Below are 21458 nucleotides of genomic sequence, written 5' to 3'. Positions count from 1 at the left end.
AAGGGATCGCGTTTTCTACCGCAAAAATGATCGTCCTGGTGACACACACAACGATCACATCGATGTTACCGTGTGAGGGAGGTTCAAATGGTTCAAATGGCTCTGAGCACTATGGGACTTAACCTCAAAGGTCATCAGTCCCCTAGAACGTAGAACTACTTAAACCTAACTAACCTAAGGACATCACACACATCCATGCCCGAGGCAGGGTTCGAACCTGCGACCGTAGCGGCCGCGCGGTTCCAGACTGTAGCGCCTTTAACCGCTTGGCCACCGCGGCCGGCTGTGAGGGTGGCTCAACGGTGACAGCTGAGGTGAAAGCTTCCCAGTCTGCCTTTCTTAAAGCCCATCTGGGTAGGCGTCCTTGGGCACAATGCCGTTGCAGTGACAGGAAGATGGGGAAGTGGTCACTACCACACAAGTCATCGTGGGACAGATGGGAGAAGTCCTGTGCTGCACAGTGATACATCAATGGCCGAGTAACAACCATGAGCCACAATGAAATGTGTGGCGGCCCCAGTATTTTGGAGGTAGAGGTCGAGCTGAGACAGTAAATTTTCGAATTCTGTATCTTGGCCAGTAAGCCTAGTGCCACCCCACAAGGTGTTGTGGGTGTTGAAGTCTTCAAAAAGTAGGAGAGGTTTAGGGAGTTGATGACTCAGTACAGCCAATACGTTCAGGGGGACTGCACCATCTGGAGGAAGATATACATTACATACATTATTTCCTATGTCGTCCTTATCCTGACAGCCACAGCTTCGAGAGGAGTTTGAAGGGGCACACGTTCACCACATACTGAGTCCAGGAGACAGATGCAAACTCCACCTGACACTCTATTATATTCTCTACAGTTCTTGTAATATCCCCTACAGCCATGGAGGGTGAGGGGTCCGCATTGCCGTGAACCAGATTTCCTGGAGGGCAATGCACAAAGTAGGTGTAAAGCTTAACAGTTGCTGTAGCTTAGCAAGGCAGTGGAAAAACCACAGTAATTCCACTGGAGGATCACGTTATCATGAGGCTGGGAAGGCATGAAACGCTCAATGAGGCAGATTATGCCTCATGGTAACCTGCTGCCACCGACTGAGTACCTTTGTGATCAACATCCATTGTTCCTGAGGGTCCAGCAAGACCTAGGTTCTCAGCAGACGCCAGAATCTCCACTTCATCCTCAGATGCAGAGAGGTAGCTGGGGTGTGAGTGCCACCACAATGTCTTGGTTCTTAGGGGTATTTTTCTTTTCTGGTTTCTCTCACCACTCCTTAGGCTTTTCCAGCTGGTAGGGCTTCACTGATTCAGTCTCAGGGACTGAGGAGGACTGTGAAGCTCTACGACCAGCTACCTGTGGGTGCTTCAGCCATTGGTGGGTGTCTGCTTTGGCAGTAGTAGTAGGAACCTGGGAAGCGAGTGACCCAAGTGACCCCTTCTCCAGCTGAGAAATGGAGACTGATGCCCCGATGGTTTGGGGGCCGGGAGGGGGGGGGGGGAGCGTTGCTCCCGAAGTAGGTGGTGCAGGAGCAACAGGGGCAGACGTGCCCTCCAGCATCAAGGGACAGGTGGGGTCTGATGGCGCTGAGATCCAACTGTACACAGCGGAACTGAAGGTGCTAGAAACGTTGTTGTAGCTGCTGCATAAGTAAATGTCATATGCACAGGATGTAGCCTCTCAAATTTCCTCTTATCCTCAGTGAAGGTCAGTCGGTCCAGGATCTTGTACTGCATGATTTTTCTTTCTTTCTGGAGAATCCTGCAGTCCAGCGAGCAAGGGGAATGGTGCTCTCTGCAGTTGACACAGATGGGAGGTGGGGCACATGGAGTATTGGGATGTGAAGGATCTCCAAAATTTCGCCAGGTGATGCTGAAATTACAGCGGGAAGACATATGCCCGAACTTCCAGCACTTAAAGCACTGCACTGGATATGCCATCACCTTGACCATTTCGGGTAATGTGTCACCATTGAAGGCCAAGATGAAGGCACTGGTGGCAACCTAATTATCCCTCGGGCTGCAATTGTCAGGGCAGACGAAATGAACAGCTCATCGCTCTAAGTTGGCGTGCAGGTCGTCATCCGACTGCAAAAGAAGGTCCCAGTGTAATGTAATACCCTGGACCATATTTAAGCTCTTATGGGGTGTGATGGAAACAGAAGCATCCCCTAGCTTCTCAGAGGCGAGTAATGCCCGTGACTGAGTAGAGAATGCTGTTTTTATCAAGACTGACCAAATTCGCATTTTGGACAATCCCTCCACCTCCCCAAACTTGTCCTCTAAATGCTCCACAAAAAACTGAGACTTCATTGACATGAAAGATTCCCCATCCATTCCTGTACATACGAGGTACCAGGGCGAAAAAGTTTTGCTGCCATCCTTAGCCTGGCGTTTGTCCCATGGTGTGGCCAGTGAGGGGAACGATTTGGGGTCATACTTCTTGCATTAAAGTTAGACCTCGACTGCTTTGAGACTGCTGATGTTGGACCACCAGCAAGAGATGAAGTAATACTCTTCATGGCGTGTCATCCGCCCTGAAGCCACCCACACTGATCAGAGGCCCTCCTCACGGGCACCACCCAGACTCAGCAAAAGGCACCTGGAAGGATGGCCACTACTGGGAGTCCCGATGCTCCACGGAGATGGGGATCTACTCCTTGGCATACGTGGGGAGTTAGCGGCACAGGCATCAGCAGAGTGATCCCTGTGTAGTCAGGGGGCTACAACCAATAGGGTACATATCGGCCCCACCACCAAGGACTAGCTACCATGCTGGATATGAGGTGTTAAGTAGTCCATGATCATCGTCAGTGCAAAAAGACACCACACAGTGGATAGAGGAAAGGCACCCAGGAAGGTGTCTTCGCCAGACAGCTGGAGAATGAGCGGAACTGCAAAGCCACGGCGATAATGTGGGCTAAAGATCTCAGTGCATAATGGACACGACGCACCACGTGTGGCGCCCTTCCCCAATTGGCTCACTCTTCAGAAAGATTTGGAAGAATGGATGTCGAACACTACAGGGTACCATCACATAAAGGTCTGAACGTGTGAGACACCTTTTAGTCGCGGCAGGCAGGAATATCTCGGGCCGATTCTAACACCCGGACCCACAGGGGGTCAACATATATGAAATCGTTCCAACTTAAGTTGTTCGTGTTGGTAATTCCTAGGTATTTAGTGAATTGATACCAATTAAATGTGTGTCATTTATCGTGTAATCGAAATACAACGTATTTTTTTTTGTAGTCATGTGGATGACCTTTTTTTTATTTTTTTTATTGAGAGGTAGTTGCCAGTTTTTGTACCATGTGGATATCGTGTCTCACTCATTTTGCAATTGATTTTGATCTTCTGATGAATTTAGTAGTCGGTAAATGACAGCATCATCTGTGAACAGTGTATGAGGGCTGCCAAGATTATCTGCTAAATCGTTTATATAGGAAAGCCGGATATCACTTCCGTTTTACTCAATGATATTCCAGCGCTTCTACATGCTGTAATGACAACTTTAATTTTTTACACAAACTCTTAGTTTAGTTACGAATTAATTAGTGATGCTGAAATTTCATTAGGTATAGGTGTGGCTTTGGTTATTACACCTTTTCTGGGGGTTTTATGAGCGTTGCTTCAGTATTGTAATGTATTGTAATTGTGTTGTTAGTATTTCAAATTTACACTTAGTTTAAAAAGTATATTATTAAAATATGCATGATCTGTGCGGCTGGTTCCGGCGGAGGTTCGAGTCCTTCCTCGGGCATGGGTGTGTGTGTTTGTCCTTAGGATAATTTAGGTTAAGTAGTGTGCAAGCTTAGGGACTGATGACCTTAGCAGTTAAGTCTCATAAGATTTCACACACATTTGAACATTTTTTTGAAAGTATTAATAACTGCAAAAGCACGCATTAGTATGAGCATATGACTTCAATAATGATTTTTTTTTACTGCTTAACAGCGTTTTTCTTATTTGCAATGCTGTTTTCGAATTGTTTTCCTTTGAAGTAGAGTTGTGAAAAATTACAATAAAAGTTGCACTTATTTAGTAATCGCATGATTAACAAGAGATCATGTCCAAACTGGACTTAAAATTGCCACAATTTACGAGGGAGAAATTGTTTCCTGTTTTACTGCCTCTGCCACTAGCACCCATCTGTATCCAAGAATGTATTGTACTTTAAATCATTTTTGTAAAACTGTAACAGTAGAGGGAATTGAGTGGTATCCATATTAAATGAAGTCTGATTACTTGTCCATAATTAAGTAAGACTTTCACGGTCAAAATTATTGCAGCCTTAATGAAATTGGCAGGTACAGTTCGAAGTAAACAACACGGTTCGTATTGGTATCGGTTCACTCGCCACAAGATTTTCCTACAGAAACATTTCCAACCACAGGAGTGTTACAAACTGATGTTTATGTAAATATCATTATTATATTCTGCCTTTGTAGCTTCTTGCAATATGTAGGCGGTGGTACATTGTTCCATATTTTGAGCGATTTATCAGAGTGTTCCCTTTTGACAGCCGCCGTTGTGATAAATGGCTGTGCCTGCTCTCTGTGTGCGAGCGTCTGCACAGTATCTGGGGCACCTGCAATCCCCAACTTCTTCCGCGAGCGTCATTAATCGCTCACTCCGTGGGATCAAACTTCTTGCGGCCACGGCGGTGGCCAGGACACGAACGAATAACAAGCGCACTCGGCAAGTTGTTGTGTGCTGATGAAGTCGCTGGCGGGACTGCAGAAACGTGCCGCCGCGGTAACTGTGCCAATAACATTGAGCGAAAGCCGTGGCCGAGACCATCTGCTTGGCGGTTTCCTCTCTGGCTGCAGAGCGCCGAGGCATGCAAGCTGCCGGTGTCGCCAGGTTCCCGCAGTGAATAACTGCAATACAACTGTAGTGAGGCTACTTTATCTGGGACAGTGCTGGATGGGCACCACAGCTGTGAATTCAGACTTCCACATATTTTCAATTGCCATGAGGGAGTTACCTATTTACTCTATTGTTGTAGACTTTATTTCGAATTCTGGGGTAAAATAAGGGCTGTTAGAGTCACATCGTGTTCCAAGTCTAACACTAACTTCTATTTTTACCATTATACATGTTAATACGCACCTCTGGTAAATTAATTGTTTCTGTAATTCAAGTGTTGAAACGTGATAAATTGTGCACTGTACAGAGCTCACAAAATATAGACCATAACAGGAAGCGCCGTAGGACTGTTATTTAACGCGGAAACATCGGTGAACAAATTCTGTTTTCTTCAAAAATGGTGAAACCGGAATGCCACATTTTGTAGCGTCCGAAGGCTAAAGTAGTCGAAAAATGTAACGAAAAAATGTTAAAAATTGTTTACACTGCTATGACGATGGTTTCTTTGTCCTTTTATCAGTAAAATTATGAATCTTTCGTAGCTGAAAATGGACCACAGTACCCTGAGATAGTAAAATCTCGAATGATCTCGAAACCCAATGCTTTCGTCTGACGTATTCTCTGCTTTGGATTTATTCGTGTGTCCGCAGCTCAGACCCAACTCTCTTATAGTTCCATTATATTTACAAAAGCCATTTCGAATGTACAGAAAGTTCCATCCGACAGAATATTTCCTTACAATACAATGACTTTGAAAATACTACAAAGATAACAAGTTAGGTTTTCGTAACATAACTGTCTTAAAAGAGTGGTTATCTAGGACAAATTCCCGTATCGACGATTGCATCGTCGGAGCCAATCGCCATCTAAGAAACAATTATTATTAATAAATAATAAAAATAACGAATTTTTCCCATACAGCGATGGTGTACACACACATGTCCAAAGGAGATCTTTGGATCCATGTAACATGGAAAGAGCAACAGAGGCAGTCTAGGAAGGTACGGCTTTCAAAACTGCTGGAACCACCTATCGAGCTCCAAAGAATATGCCGAAGAGGAGAATTTTGAAGAAAAATCTACATCTGGAGGATGTATCCCGTTTTTACCTCATAACAAGAAATGAAAATTTACGTCTGTCTCCTGTTGTTAGAGGGAATATTTTTTGCAATAACAGTTAAGAATCTACGACACATAGCATTTCAACTGTTCGAGAGATATAATCTGACGCATAATTTTGATGAGAATGGCTGGAAAGTTGTGAACTGCTGATTTCCGGTACAGATATGGAAAACCGAGTTTTGAGTCAAGCACTCACGAACAGTGAGCGACTACTGGTGAGGATGAAAATGACGGTGTCAAAATGTTTTGATTGTCCTTACTTTCTCTGAAGTATTAATGAATTTTTCCTTAAAAATACTTGTATCATCGTATTTAAAGTGTTAGTCTCAAAACATAGTTCATCTTACAAATATTTTCTTTCTTTTAGGATACGCTTTTTCAAGATGGAAATGGGTTTTCTCAATTTATTTAGCCACTACTAGCTATCCGATCATTATGCTCTACGCAGTTTGGTCCACTGGCCACGTGGTTGTTTTTCAGATTATTATTTAGTTTAAGCTTATCCATTACGGATGTTTTAGAACCAGTGACTGTTTATTCAATGTAAATACATAAAAGTGCAACCAGTCACTTTATTGAAGTAGCTATTTATTATTCCATGAACCGGTTTTTGAACCTTTCCAGGCTCATCTTCATATGGTTATCCGGAAGTTACATATCTGTTTCAAGCATAATGCTGGGTGCTGTCTCCGTTTACGCATTGCCATGAGTATTGTTTATCGGTCGATTTTAATCCAAATTTTAGTTTCGTATTTACTTCATCTGTCTGTTTCCATTGTGATGGCCAGTTGATACGACATCACAGACTTTTACACAATATGTATGCATATACACTGTGATAGCGAAACTTTGCCAGGATCCAGCATGTGCTATACAGCCGTTATTTGTTACAAAGGTCTTGACACGAAGTTGCGACATAGGCCTGCTTTGCTCAGAGATATTATTTGTTTTTTGTTTGCATGTATTAAAGTCGATATATGGGCAAATACTTTAAACAAAACTGACGTTAACATGGGAGCCCAAAATAAAATAAGTAAATTACTGCAAGAACAAACTTCAAGTGATTTGATATCTTATTTCTATTCGTATATTAACGTATAATACAGTCAGTTTATGAGCAAATACTTTAATCAGGCATTAACATGAATGTCCAGGAGTTATATTGTTTCCGATGAACTACTCCTGTTTGTATGACCATGTATTTAAATTTACATTAATGTAAAAACAGAAATAAGTCAACAGTTCATCTGAAGTTTTGTTCTTGTTTTTAAATACAAAGTTCATGGCCATACAAACAGCTATAGTTCATTACAAATACTATAACTTTTATACATATTACCTCTAGCTGAAATAAACAGAATCTGCCTTTACTACCATTCCATATCATGTTAATCATGTAGTACCAGAAATAAGACAGCAGTTCACTTGAAGTTTTGTTCTAGTTTTTAAATTGAAACTTCATGGACATACAAGGATCAGTAGTTCGTCGCAAATACTATAACTCTGTATTATTTTGTTCTTGGATATTATTGTTAATGAAAATCTTGACTAAAAGTATTTGCTCTTAAATTTACTGCATTATACCTCAATATACGAATAGAAATAAGACATCAGGTCACTTGAAGTTTGTGCTTGTAGTCATTTATTTATTTATTTTATTTTTGGCCCTCATGTTAACGGCAGTTTCGATTAATATGCAAATAAAAACAAGTAATACCTCTCAGCAGTGTAGGCCTATGACATATCTTTGTGTCAAGGTCTTTGTAACATGTAACAGTTGCAGAACACATGCTGGATGCTATCACACTGTATATGCATACATATTGTGTAAATTTGTGTGTAGTAGAAGCAACTGACCATCACAATGAAAGCAGACTGATGGATACTAACAAAAAAAAAAGGCCGCACATACTCTCGAAGTAAGTAGAACCTAAATTTTAGATCTAAATCGACAGATAAACAATAATCATGGCGATGCATTAAAACATGTTCCATCTTGTCACAGAGCCAGCACTCAGCGTTATGCTTGAAACAGATACGTATCTTCCGGAAAACCATCTGCAGATGAGCCTGAAAAGATTCGAAAACGGTTGATGGGGTAGTAAAGAACAATTTCAAAAAAGTGAATGGTTGCATATTTATGTATTTACATATTATTTAATTGCTTTCATTTTGTCGAACGCGAGTGAAAAAAAAAATCAGACAGCTAGGGGGATAGTCTGATTGGTATACCTTACTATTTTCAGTTTGTAGATGGCTTTTAACTTAGCTAAAAAAAATGTACCTTCGGGGTGGCCGCCATTTCTGCCCTTCCGCTATGTTGATCTGCATGATGTCCATAATTAAACCTTCGCTACTTAAGAGGGCCCCCAAGAGAAACAAGTAATGCTAGAACAATAAAGATTTGTGGAAACATTTACAGATACATGCAGGAGAGAAATAGCGAATAAACAATTGGAAGAAGCACATCTAATTTACACATGAGAGGATAAATTTTGTTAATAGCACAACATTTTTACGTTCTAGGTTTTAAACTTGCTCATTGTGACGACCATCTGCAGCCTGGAATGGTATACTAAAGACACCATTTCGAACGGTGGGCCATGGAATCTTCAGCTGGATGGAGATTGCACATTGCATCCAGTATTCGCAGCCAGGGCAACAGTAAATTTTTCCAAAAATTTGTGGCCTAATTGGCCGCCGGCCTCTCCCAGGGGCAGTTACCAAATCACCAGTTAATTAGAACTTCGAATCACGTTCTTCTACTCCGGTGCGGAAAGAGTACCTCTCCATACTGGTTTTATTCGTCGATAATCGCGAAGACCAGCAGCACTATTAATGTTGTTTTGATGAAACAACTTTACGAGTATAGCCGTGCTCACCTTGCCAAGACCCGTACTGACTGTCTGGATCCGTAATGCACGCTGATGCTTGTGTCTCAACCCTACATCGCCGTACCAGTACCGGCGCCCGACGGCAAGTTACACTACTGGCCATTAAAATTGCTACACCACGAAGATGACGTGCTACAGACGCGAAATTTAACCGACAGGAAGAAGATGCTGTGATACGCATATTATTAGCTTTTCAGAGCATTCACACAAGGTTGGCGCCGGTGGCGACACCTACAACGTGCTGACATGAGGAAAGTTTCCAACCGATTTCTCATACACAAACAGCAGTTGACCGGCGTTGCCTGGTGAAACGTTGTTGTGATGCCTCGTGTAAGGAGGAGAAATGCGTACCATCGCGTTTCCGACTTTGACAAAGGTCGGATTGTAGCCCATCGCGATTGCGGTTTATCGTATCGCATCATTGCTGCTCGCGTTGGTCGAGATCCAATGACTGTTAGCAAAAAATGGAATCGGTGGATTGAGGAGGGTCATACGGAACGCCGTGCTGGATCCAAAACGGCCTCGTATCTCTAGCAGTCGAGATGACAGGCATCTTATCCGCATGGCTGTAACGGATCGTGCAGCCACGTCTCGATCCCTGAGTCAACAGATGGGGACGTTTGCAAGAACAGTTCGACGACATTTGCAGCAGCATGGACAATCAGCTCGGAGACCATGGCTGCGGTTACCCTTGACACTGCATCACAGACAGGAGCGCCTGCGATGGTGTACTCAACGACGAACCTGGGTGCACGAATGGCAAAACGTCATTTTTTCGGATGAATCCAGGTTCTGTTTACAGCATCATGATGGTCGCATCCGTATTTGGCGACATCGCGGTGAACGCACATTGGAAGCGTGTGTTGATCATCGCCATACTGGCCTATCACCCGGCGTGATGGTATGGGGTGCCATTGGTTACACGTCTCGGTCACGTTTCAGACGTGTTACGACCCGTGGCTCTACCCTTCATTCGATCCCTGCGAAACCCTACGTTTCAGCAGGATAATGCACGACCGCATGTTGCAGGTCCTGTACGGGCCTTCCTGGATACAGAAAACGTTGGACTGCTCCCCTGGCCAGCACGTTCTCCAGATCTCTCACCAATTGAAAACGTCTGGCCAATGGTGGCCGAGCAACTGGCTCGTCTGAATACGCCAGTCACTACTCTTGATGAACCGTGGTATCGTGTTGAAGCTGCATGGGCAGCTGTACCTGTACACGCCATCCAAGCTCTGTTTGACTCAATGCCCAGGAGTATCAAGGCCGTTATTAAGGCCAGACGTGGTTGTTCTGGGTACTGATTTCTCAGAATCTATGCACCCAAATTGCGTGAAAGTGTAATCACATGTCAGTTCGAGTATAATATATTTGTTCAATGAATACCCGTTTATCATGTGCATTTCTTCTTGGTGTAGCAATTTTAATGGCCAGTAGTGTATGACACTAACACTTCCAACGACGCATATCGTGCAGCGCACAGCCTGAAAATCTTCCTATAATCGTGGGCGCCCATATGGTAAGTAGTTTTACGTTTGCTCTGGCTCAAGCTGTGAAAATTTAAGTATAACCATCGTGTTCTTCGCCAAGTAGCCACCTCGATCTTCTAGGCATTTTCTACGAGCAACATCTTTAGGTCGGTTTCGTACTGATGAGGAAGGGAGGAGAGGATAGTGGGCGCTTTCGACGATCAAAGGGAATAACGTTTACAAGTAATTTAAAGAACTATGTCTGTAAGAGTGAACCCATTTTTGATGGAAGTGGAAGACTGGGTATTAATTGTCGGGGCTGAATTGAAGCTACTCCAAATAATAGAAGGATCAAGCTCTCCAGGATGGCAGGCGCCCGACAGCAGCTCGATGATGGCATGATGGAAGGCGCCCTGACCGTCCTGCTGACGGAATTCTGAATCTGTCGAATCTCAAGGGCGCATTCCTCAGGATCGGCAGGTGAGCCTTGATCCTGTCCGAAATTACAACGCATTGCGGAAGGACCCTGGGAACTACCACCTTAACAAGTACTTTCGTCCTGCAAGTGACTTGGCACAGACTAAGTATCTAGCGCCAACAACGAAGAGAACAAAATTTAATGGTCTTAAAATTCAATGAACAGATAAATATTATTAATCCTGCCCTCCTTTAAACAGTACGAGTATGCCCCTTAAGGCCTCTGGCATGCGATTCCAACGCCAGGAACCCAACTACTTCACACTACTATACGTTCATGGACCACAGACCTCAAGGGCTTCTGGCAACTTAAACACCAGGGCTTAATATAAATCAGAGAAATGGCAGGAGAAGCAGAGCTAAAGCTTTAGCAACTAAACTTTTAAAAGTAAGTATATTTTTAAAAAGACTTAATCTTGGCCAAGATCAAAGATAATACGCTCAGATACAAGTAAGTTACCGCCACACATGTTGCCCAGTACGCCCACAGAATCACAAAGTCAGCTACAGATGCCAATAAACTTAACTGGACGTGGCCACGCAGGCAAGGACAAACACAGCACAGGCTTTAGCTCAACTGACCCTAGGGCGTTGTGCAGAACAAGTGAAGCAAGACAGTGCTACCGTACCCACATCAGTACTTGCAGTCAAACTCCCTTAATTAAAATTACTAACTTACAGTAATCCACTACGGCAGCGTCACACAAGTTCTTAACAGCGGCATGCTGTATGGGTGTTTCCTTCTTATAATTTTAACTAAACATTTAAGAGTCGTCTTTCACCTCTTTAAGGCATCTTTAATCACCTTGCTGACATCTGTGAAGCTGTATACAACAGGGAGCGACCGACCACTGAATAACCACCACTCTTGGCTACAAATTACGCAAGACTGTACCTTGACTATAGCCAATGCAATAACAAGCAACAGCGAGCAAGAACGTTAGGACTCCACATACAACGATGAGCTTCGTATAGTAACACCAGACAGCAGAGATTATCACCAGACTGCGGCCGAGTTACCGAAACCCACAGCCCTGGCCAACAACAGCTCTGCTTCGTTGCCGTAGTGTCCCTATCCAACGCTGTGCTCGTAAACATTGTCGTTCATTATCTGAGAGCCGGCCCACCTGTGTACGGCAGACGCCGCAAGCGCCAGCGCACCGCAATGCGCGCAGAGAGACACATAAAAAGTAGTCGTATATTAACTTGGGGATGAAGAATGAAATTTTATTCATATGCAATGAAAAATTGTCTTGTTACGAGGTCAGAGCTCAATAAAATTACCGTCACTTTCGATAAATTCTTTCAGCAGTCAGTCTTTGGACAACTGTTCTGGTATCAATATCAATGGTTTAAATGTTTTATTTGTTTATTTATTCATTCTAGACCACATTCTCGATAACGGCAGTGGTCCGTCAGTTATCTAATTAACTGTAATGAAAATCATTATGACAATCACGTTTAATGCGTTCTTTTTCTTTGCCGAATCTTAAACTAAAATTGCAGTAGCTGTCATATTACTTTTTTGTGTATTTAAATTTGTTCCTGCTACTACCCCTCTAACATTTCGATTACTGACTATAAGCTACTCTGCATGCAGTGTTCCTTTGGCATATTTTTGATTCTCAGTCGGGTATGCCTTCCACGCTACAGAAAACGAGGATGTATTTAATCTCTTTCAACTAATTTTGATATTGTTTCTCTTACCTACCGCTATTAGTGCTATTCCAACAACTATGATTACAGCTGCATGTACTGCCAAAACAACAACACTATTATTACAAATATTAGCAGGTCCTGTTACTACTGCCACCGCACAAAGAAAGGCGGAGCTGTGGTAAGACACTCGACTAGTATTTGTAAAGTGTGCTGTAGTTGATGTAACATTATGCAGCGTGATAGCGGTTGCAACTAATACTGTTTAAATCTCTCACAGCTGTGGCTGGTAAGCTCGGTTTTCTTTTTTTTTTTTTTTTTTTTTTTTTTTTTTTTTTTTTTTTTTTTTTTTTTTTGCCTTTGAGTGTGTACTTAATTTAGCCGTCTGTAACACATAGTGACAATGTACACATAATTGAATAAACAAATACAGAAATGAATATTTACAAGAATAAAAAGCTTAACTGTTACAGTTTTGTACATAATGTTTTAAAAATTGAATTGAATTGAATTGGAAAATAATTAAAAGTGTCTTGGCTTACAATTCACACCAATTCTGAAATATCTTCATCAGCAAGACATATTTATAATTTACGTACACCATTAAAACCTACAGATTGTGACCAGTACGCTTGATGAAGTTAACTATCACTTTATGTAGACGAACGTCTTTAGTACACAAAAGAGGAGAAACTGATTGAGGAAGATGGTAGCCCATACTCAGCAATGTCTCCAGAAAGACCAACCGTTCACGGTCAAATTTGGGGCACATAAATAAGACGTGGTTGACATCAGCTTCCGACTCAGGATCGCACTCACATGCTGGTGAACTGCAAACGTTGATCCGATGTAGGTGTTGTGGGAAAGAGGCATGATTGAAGCGGAGTCTTATGGTGGTAGAAATCGTGGATCGGTCCAGATGTGTCCTCATGAACCACGGCTGTGAAGGAATCCGAGGTTGTAGCACTGCGTAATAACCGCCTTTTGTCTGTTGAGAAACGTTCCACATTTCCTGCCATTGTTGTCGTGCATGATCCTTGACTTCACGCAAGTAGTCTGTATAAGGAAGGTGCAGATCCAGGACGGTGCCTAAGGTTGCCGCTTGTTTGGCTAATGCATCAACTTCATCATTATAGAGGATACCAGAGTGGGAAGGTACCCACAACAAATGGATCGTCCGGCCCGTGCGGGTGCTGCGAATATATTCAGATATCACATCCAAGATATAACTGTTGGTTGTTTTGTTCCATCGACTGTACTGAATGTTTTTAAGAGCGCTTTGCGAGTCAGATACTATAAATATCTTGGAGAAGTAAGTGCTAGAGACAAACTTAAGTAAAAATAGAAGTGCTCGTAGGCAGTTTGAAGGTTTTGCGGATCTGGATCTGAGGGCAGAAAAAAGCGCATCCTGTACACTCTTCTTGCTGAATTTTGGAGCCATCGGTATATACACAGAGAAAACCCGGTCATTGTACTTGAACGAGTCGATTGAAGCCAACGTTGACATTAGTACTGTCCAGCCAGGTCGTACTTAAATAATGGACTGGGATCTGGGAGCAGAGCGTTTGAAGATCATATTCAAAAACAGGTAGATGCGCTGAACGCCGCATAGAATGTATGACAGGTGACCAAGTGTCAAAGCTGGCACAAACGGCTGGCACTTTATTCCTTCTGTGGGATGCAATTCACAGTCGATAAATGCAGTCTCTACTTTGATAGACGGAACTGTCCATAATGGCCATGCCTTGAATGTAGAATTTGTCCGATAACATTTGGCGCCTAATGCTCAAGGGCATCTCCCCTGTTTCTATTAAAAGGGCGTTGGTGGGCGTCGATCGCATGGCTCCAAGACAGGTACGAATGGCTCTATATTGAAGAGTATCTAATTTGGATAGATGAATCTTTGACGCAGTGTGGTAGAATTGGCATAGTCTAATCGAGATCGAATTATCCCCACAAGACACGAGTGAGTGATCTGATTACATTTAAACCATCTTCACACTTGGTAACGGTGGATCGGATGTGGGGCGCCCAGCTTAACCGAGAGTCAAAAACCATCCCCAGAAATCGAACGTGAGATTTTATTTGGAAGGTGTACTTGCCACAGGTAATGTGATCTTCAGTGCGAGCTGCCGTCGACTTGGAGAAGGGAACGACTGCTGATTTCTCAGCCGAGATCTCCAGCCAATTGATAAAGAGCCACTCATCGATGTGTGCGATGGTTGTGGTTAATGCCGTTTTGGCCTGAAGATATGAAACAGCAGTAGAATAAACACATATATCATCAGCATACTGTAGGATATTTGTGGGGGGGGGGAGTAAGTATGCGTTCTAGGTCGTGCGTATATATACAGGAGAGGACTTAAAATTGCACCCTGCGGCAAGCCCTGGGAGACATAAAAAGGTCCGATCATGGTACCTTTGAAACGGACGTAGATCGTTCTTTGAGTAATCAGGGTACTGATACCGTAGATCATTCGTGAAGGAATTCCGAATCCTGCCAGCTTGTCCAAAAGTATCGGTATTTGTACGTGATCATACGCACCCTTAACGTCAATAAAAGCTGCCACTACTGTCTCTTTCGTTTGAAAGGCTGACGTGATATCCATATTAAGCAAAAACAGCTTATCCATGGTCCCTTTGCCTTTTCTGAAGCCGTATTGACTCAGAGGCAACAAATTACTTTTTTCAAGCCACCATTCTAGTCTCTTTTTTACCATTCGTTCCAGTGTTTTTGCCACACACGACGACAAGGCAATAGGTCTATAATTAGTACCGACGTTTGGATCTTTACCACTTTTGAGAATTGGAATTATTACTTGCGTCTTCCATGTGGATATGAGATCTTTCTTCATCCAGTACTGATTAAAAATATTCAAGAGAAAGTCGTTCGCCTCTATAGGCAGGTGTGCAAGCATAGAGTAGTGTATATGATCAATGCCAGGGCAACTGTCGCTCGATACTTTAATAACTTCGTTGAGTTCTTCTTTAGAGAAAGGACGAAGGAGAACATGATAGCGGTCTTCTTCAGCAGGGAACCGATGGTTAAAAATGGGACCGTGGGAGGAGCGATTGTATCTACGAATTCCTCTAACCAGGCCGTGGTAGCAGAAGGGGAGGAAGATAGTCTTCTTGTTCTAAAAGCTTTTATTTTATGCCAGATGCTTGACATACTGGTTTCATTATTTAGGGACAGGCAAAATTGTTTCCAACTGTCCTTCTTGGTTTTCTTCAGGAATTTGTTAACTCGCGCATTCACTTTTTGCATAGCCAAGAAGTTGTCCAATGAAGGATTCTGAGGATAGGTTTTCAAGGCGAGTCGTCGCTTCGCAACTTCCCGAGAGTATTCAGAATTCCACCAAGGAGGAGAACGGTGCTTCATTACTGTAAACTATTTTTTTCTTATGGATGCTGATGCTAGCTGCGACGTTCATAGCATTGAGTAAAACTGGGTACGCATCTTCGTCCCGTATGTCACGTCTCGTATTTGCGAGTGCCCGCCGAACCGTTTCGTTTATAAGAGGCCCAATTGACTTCCTTGATTTTCCACGTACTATTAGAGTAACAGATGTGCGTAGTATCGACGTTGATGTTAATGTGAAACTCTATTGGGAGATGATAGGATCCCATTGAATCCTTTTTAACGCACCAATTAGATATTTCAGTAAAGCAGGGGGTGCGAAGAGTTACATTAACTGCGGAGGGTCTAAGGAGAGGTGAAGTTATCATAGTAGGAGAGTCATCGTTGAGTATCACTAGGTTATTATCTTCGATAACGCTTATCAAGGTCCTGCCGTTCCTGTCTGTCACGTCTCCTCCCCACGCTACATGGTGGGCATTCACGTCTCCAGCTACGATAAAGGGAAGACGAAGCTGACTTATTAATTGTCTCCAGTCATCTTCCACGATACTGTGGTGGGGAGCGTTATACAACGAGACAACTGTAAAGGTTTTGGGGCAGTTCGTATCTCCACAGCAACTAATTCAAGGTTGGTGACAGGTACGTGTAACGGGTGTGGTCGATGCTACGTCGCCCCACCCATCGAGACGGTCTTTCAAATTTGAACCAAGTTTCACATAACAGAACGATATCAGGCTGACTTAAGAACAGTTCTCGTTGCAAGCTTTCTCTATTAGAATTAGCCGATCTCGCATTCCACTGCAATACTTTTAAAGCTGCCATAATTTAGGGAGAGAGAGATTGAAATATGCCAGTAGCGAGGTGCCGGATATCGGAATTGTTCATAGCACTATTTTGTCTCATGTTTTGCATGACAATATCAATCACATATATTATCTTATCTATAAGTTCAGCATGACCTTGAGGCTGTCGTTGATTCAGCGCTTGTGGGGTTGCTAATCTGTGAGCAGCAGGCTGGTATGGATTTTGGCTGATAGGAGTGAATGAATGTTGCATGGGATATAACAGGCTGCGGTACTGAGACCACTCACGAACGTTACTTTGGTTGTTTACTTGCGCCTGCCGCCGGGGAGGCCGGTAAGCGACGTGTGTCTGCTGGGGCACAGTTGCACACTGAGTTGCGTCCCTGCTTCCGCGTTGTTGACTCTGCATGCTTGCGGCGGGCAGCGGCGGGAAGAGTTGTGGGTTTTGAAAGTCTGGAGAGCTCAAATTTGTTGGAGCAGGAATGATCGGAGCCGGCAAGTGATGTTGTGGAACCCCGGTGACGGATGCATAGGTTGGCATACGAGCAATAGACAGCGCATCCGTGAAGTCAATGTTGTTGAACGTAGCTAATTCTTGAGCTCGTCGCCGTATATGGTATTCCGGGCAGGAACGGTCCGTGGATGCGTGTTGTCCCCCGCAATGAGCGCAAATAGTGATAGGTAAGACACAGGATTCAACATTATGTGGACCACTACATTTAATGCATCTCATCTGAGATCGACATCGTTTGCTGATGTGCCCGTAACGAAGACAAAGCACTGCCTGACAGTTGGTACATAAAGGTCTGCGGGACATCTTGTTCCGTGAATAGACACGGCTTCCGGTAAGGTTTGAGAGTCGAAGGTTAACAAACAGGTCTGCAATTTAACGATTTGGTCTTTACCATATCTCTTCGTGAACATCCGAACGCCTACAACAGGGAAGGGAGATTGTACGACTTCCAAAATCTCCGCTTCTTCAAGGTTGGTGTCTACTTTCCTGATTACTCCCAGCTTATGGACAACAAAGGAAGGAATGTAAGCTTCTATATTTTTTGACTTTAATACCTCACTGGTAACTAGGAAATTAGCCTTATCTGGGGTTTTCAGTTCCACCTTAACTTTTGTTTTTCCTGCTGAAGAGATGTTAAGTATAGCATTCTTCACTTCTGGCAAGGAAATATGCAATAATTTCCCTAGTGCCATAGGGTGCAAGCGACCTAAGTTTTTGTCCAAACATTCCATGTAAACTACGAATGGTTCCCTATCTGTACGTTTGTAAAAGTTGAGAGACCTCGGAGTAGGTGCAGGTCCCACAGGAGGGGTGTTAGTTGCAGCATGTTGGTTAGGAGTGAGCCCAGAAGCAGTTGCTACAGGGGGTCAGCTACATTTGAAACGTCAGTTACAGGTAAGAGTTGATTAGCGTCTGCTATGAAGTTTTTGGAATTTCTTAAATCCAGACTGACCTCACTTTGTCGCTTGTTTCTCGTAGCGGAGAAGCTGGAGGAATCCTGTTCCGATAAATCCATATGCTCTTCCGCCGGCTGTATTCCAGATTCTCCCCGAACAACTGCTAACGAGTGGCTGATCACAGCCGTCGTTTTGTCCAATGTAGTTCCTGGAGGTGCTGGTAAGGGTGCTGCATTTGGGTGTAGCCGCTGGGCAGGTGGTTGTTGTTGATGTTGCCCCATAGGGGCGTCGAAGTCACCACCCCCTTCTCCATACACCCCACCATACATGGCGGGGCTTGCCGTCACCGATAGTAATGTCAGGTGTTAATGTGCCTAACAGAAAACTGTACCAAACGAAAGCTGTTACGCGGGTGCACTAGTAGGTAAACACAAGCGTCACACGGAAGAGCGACCGCGTAGCACGTCTTAACACTTCCGCCTCTGCAAGCGAACTGCGTAAGCTCGGTTTCACGTAAGACATGTGCCTGCGCCTGTGCGTCCGTTTCGTGTATTAGTTGCGTTAAAAATCAACGGACAGAGACCGTAAATTTATTGGTGCATTTTCTCAAAAATTGGAATACGAAAGTTTGTGTTAATTAGGGCTATATATTAATCAATCAAAAAAAAATTTTAACTTGACACTTTGATCGCTATTAGTGATAACCATCCCTTACGGTGACTGGTACCCATCCTCTAACCTGCGAGGGTTCCCTTTCGACCTGGAATATATTATCTAAAATAAAAGTGTTTATCTCCTGCGACCATGAGAAAAGAACGATAGAAAGAGTAAGATGTAGGTGCATACGTATTCGGGCAGACAACGGTTCAGATCCGCGTTCTGCCATTCCGTGTTTTCCCGGTACCATTAAAGGCGAACATCGGGATGGTTGTTTTGAAGGGATGTGGTCGATTTTCTTCCGTATCCTTTCCCAGTCCGTGCTGCACTTCGTCGTTAACGGGACATTAAACTTTGATCTTCCTTTCTTCCTTAGTGCCACCATCTTGATTTCAATACCGCAACAACTACTACTAAAACGTATATTTCTAGGACTAATAGTAATAGTACATTTCTATGGGTACGACGACGTGCTGAAAAGTAATGCCACCGAATTTGTAACGTAAATACTACTAATTTTTTAAGAAATAAAACGAAAATTATTAACGTTCAATAGCTTTATTCCTTATGTCTACATATTCGCCGCCCTCTACCGGTAGAGAAATCTGATTTGCAGCGTGTAACATGACAGTGTGTAGCGCAATTATTTCGGTGCATGAGAAACAGCGTGCCGTAATCGAACTTCGAATTCGAAGAGTTCGTCCACACATGGAGCACCGTCTCCTTCAGCATGACAATGCCAGACCACACACGAGCGATACGACATCTCCAAGCTCCTACGACTTGGGTTCAATGTCGTCGATCACCCTCCACACACTCCCGACTTGGCCCCATCCGGTTTTCATCTGTATCCAGAAGTTAAAGAACACTTTCGAGGACTTCACGTTGACAATGATCAAGCGGTGCAAGCAGATGTGAGGTTGCGGCTCCGTCAACAAAGCCAAACATTCTACAGTGACTATCAACAAACTGGTCTCTCATGGACAGAAATGTATTCGACGCCAGCATAGCTATGTTTCGAAATAAATGTGTACACATAAGTAATAAAGATGTAAAATGTTAATAACGTTTGTTTTAGTTATACCTAAAAGAGAGTTCACATAAAAATTCGGAAGCATTACTTTTCAGCACGCCGTCGTACGCTGTTTTCCCCTAAGGATAAGCAAGTTTATGTGGCGCTATATGAACTGTACTTTTCCAATGTACCCGATTCCAAATGTTGCTGCAGATAATGATTAAGGAATCCCCGCAAGTGTTCTCCATCCTAGATAACCGACTCCATGAGAAAGCAAGAACCATAGTAGGTTCTCTTAAATTATTATAGCTATTTTCCTGAGGGCAAGGCCTTATCGTAGCGCTGTCCACGCAGAGGGAGATTTTATGTTCTTCAGTGACGTTGAGAGCTACTGCGACGGTGGAAATGGAAATGAACGTCTGGCGTCATTGGCCGCGAGGCCACTTACGGGGCAGGTCCGGCCGCCTTGGTGCAGGTCTTATTACATTCGACCCCACATTGGGCGACCTTCGCGGCGGATGGAGATGAAATGATGATGAAGACAACACAACACCCAGTCCCTGAGCGGAAAAAATACCCGACCTAGCCGGGACCGCAATCCGTCACGCTGACCACTCAGCTATCGGGGCGGACAACTGCGGCGGCAGCTTAGCTAAACTAATCCGGAAGGTCTCAGCAGACAAGCGACACAAAATGTCTCTCACAATGACCAGTCTTGCCTATTTTTCCATTCCTTGCATATCCTGTATGTAGTTATTTCATAGGGCAGCGAGACCTCTTGAGGTGTAGTGAAACTTATCGTCCTAAGAGAGAAAACCAGGAGGATAAATCTTGCTAGCTCAGGAACCACACTACTGGGCTGACCCTGCGCAGCGCCATAACGCGGCCAGGGGGCATTTATCATTACCGGAAGCCTTAAAGTATGCCTCGGAAAAGGATGGAAAAACATAAGACGAAAATTGCTAGACGGATGAGATTATGGATCGGCATATGAAATGTTAGAAGCCTACATAGATCAAGAAATGCTAAAATTGTAATGTCAGAGTTGGAGTAATATAAAGTGTGTGTCAGTGCATTGCAAGAAACTAGGTGGTGTATAGAAGGAACTTTACGAGAGAATAAATCAGTTACCTTTTATGGACGCTGTGAAGAAAATGGATAGCATGAACATGGAACAGGATTTGTCGTGAGTGACATTTTGCTAAGGCAAGTGAAGAGCTTCAGTGCAGGCAGCAAGTGGATATCATGTCTCACTACAAGGCATAAGCACGGAGATTTAACAATATGCATACACACCAACAAACGTAATTGACGAGGAGCAGAGAAGTGAGTTTTATGATGAAATAGATAGATCAGTGGAAGTGTTAGTTGGAGGGATGTGAAGATCATCTTGGGAGAGTTTGAGTCCAAAGTGGGACAGGAAGACATGTCGAGGCCAACAAAAAGGAAGGGAATATACATATGAAAACCAATGACAAATGCTGAGTTCATATGTTTTGCGCTAAGCCACAATCTTGTGGAGAGCTCAACGACCTTTCCCCCCAAACAGATATACAAAGAGCCCTTGACTTCCCCAGATGGTAATACTATCAATCAGACTGATATATGCTATAGATGAGACTGCACTAAGTATATGACAGATATTAGATCTTACAGAGGGGCTGATGTGAACGCAAACCATTACCTAGTTATTGGCAAACGGCATCTACAGTTGGGTTACAAAAGAAAGAGGAACATC

This window comes from Schistocerca serialis, chromosome 2 (assembly GCF_023864345.2).
Source record: "Schistocerca serialis cubense isolate TAMUIC-IGC-003099 chromosome 2, iqSchSeri2.2, whole genome shotgun sequence".
In the NCBI taxonomy this organism is placed as follows: Eukaryota; Metazoa; Arthropoda; class Insecta; order Orthoptera; family Acrididae; genus Schistocerca; species Schistocerca serialis.
This window is presented reverse-complemented; position numbering follows the sequence as displayed.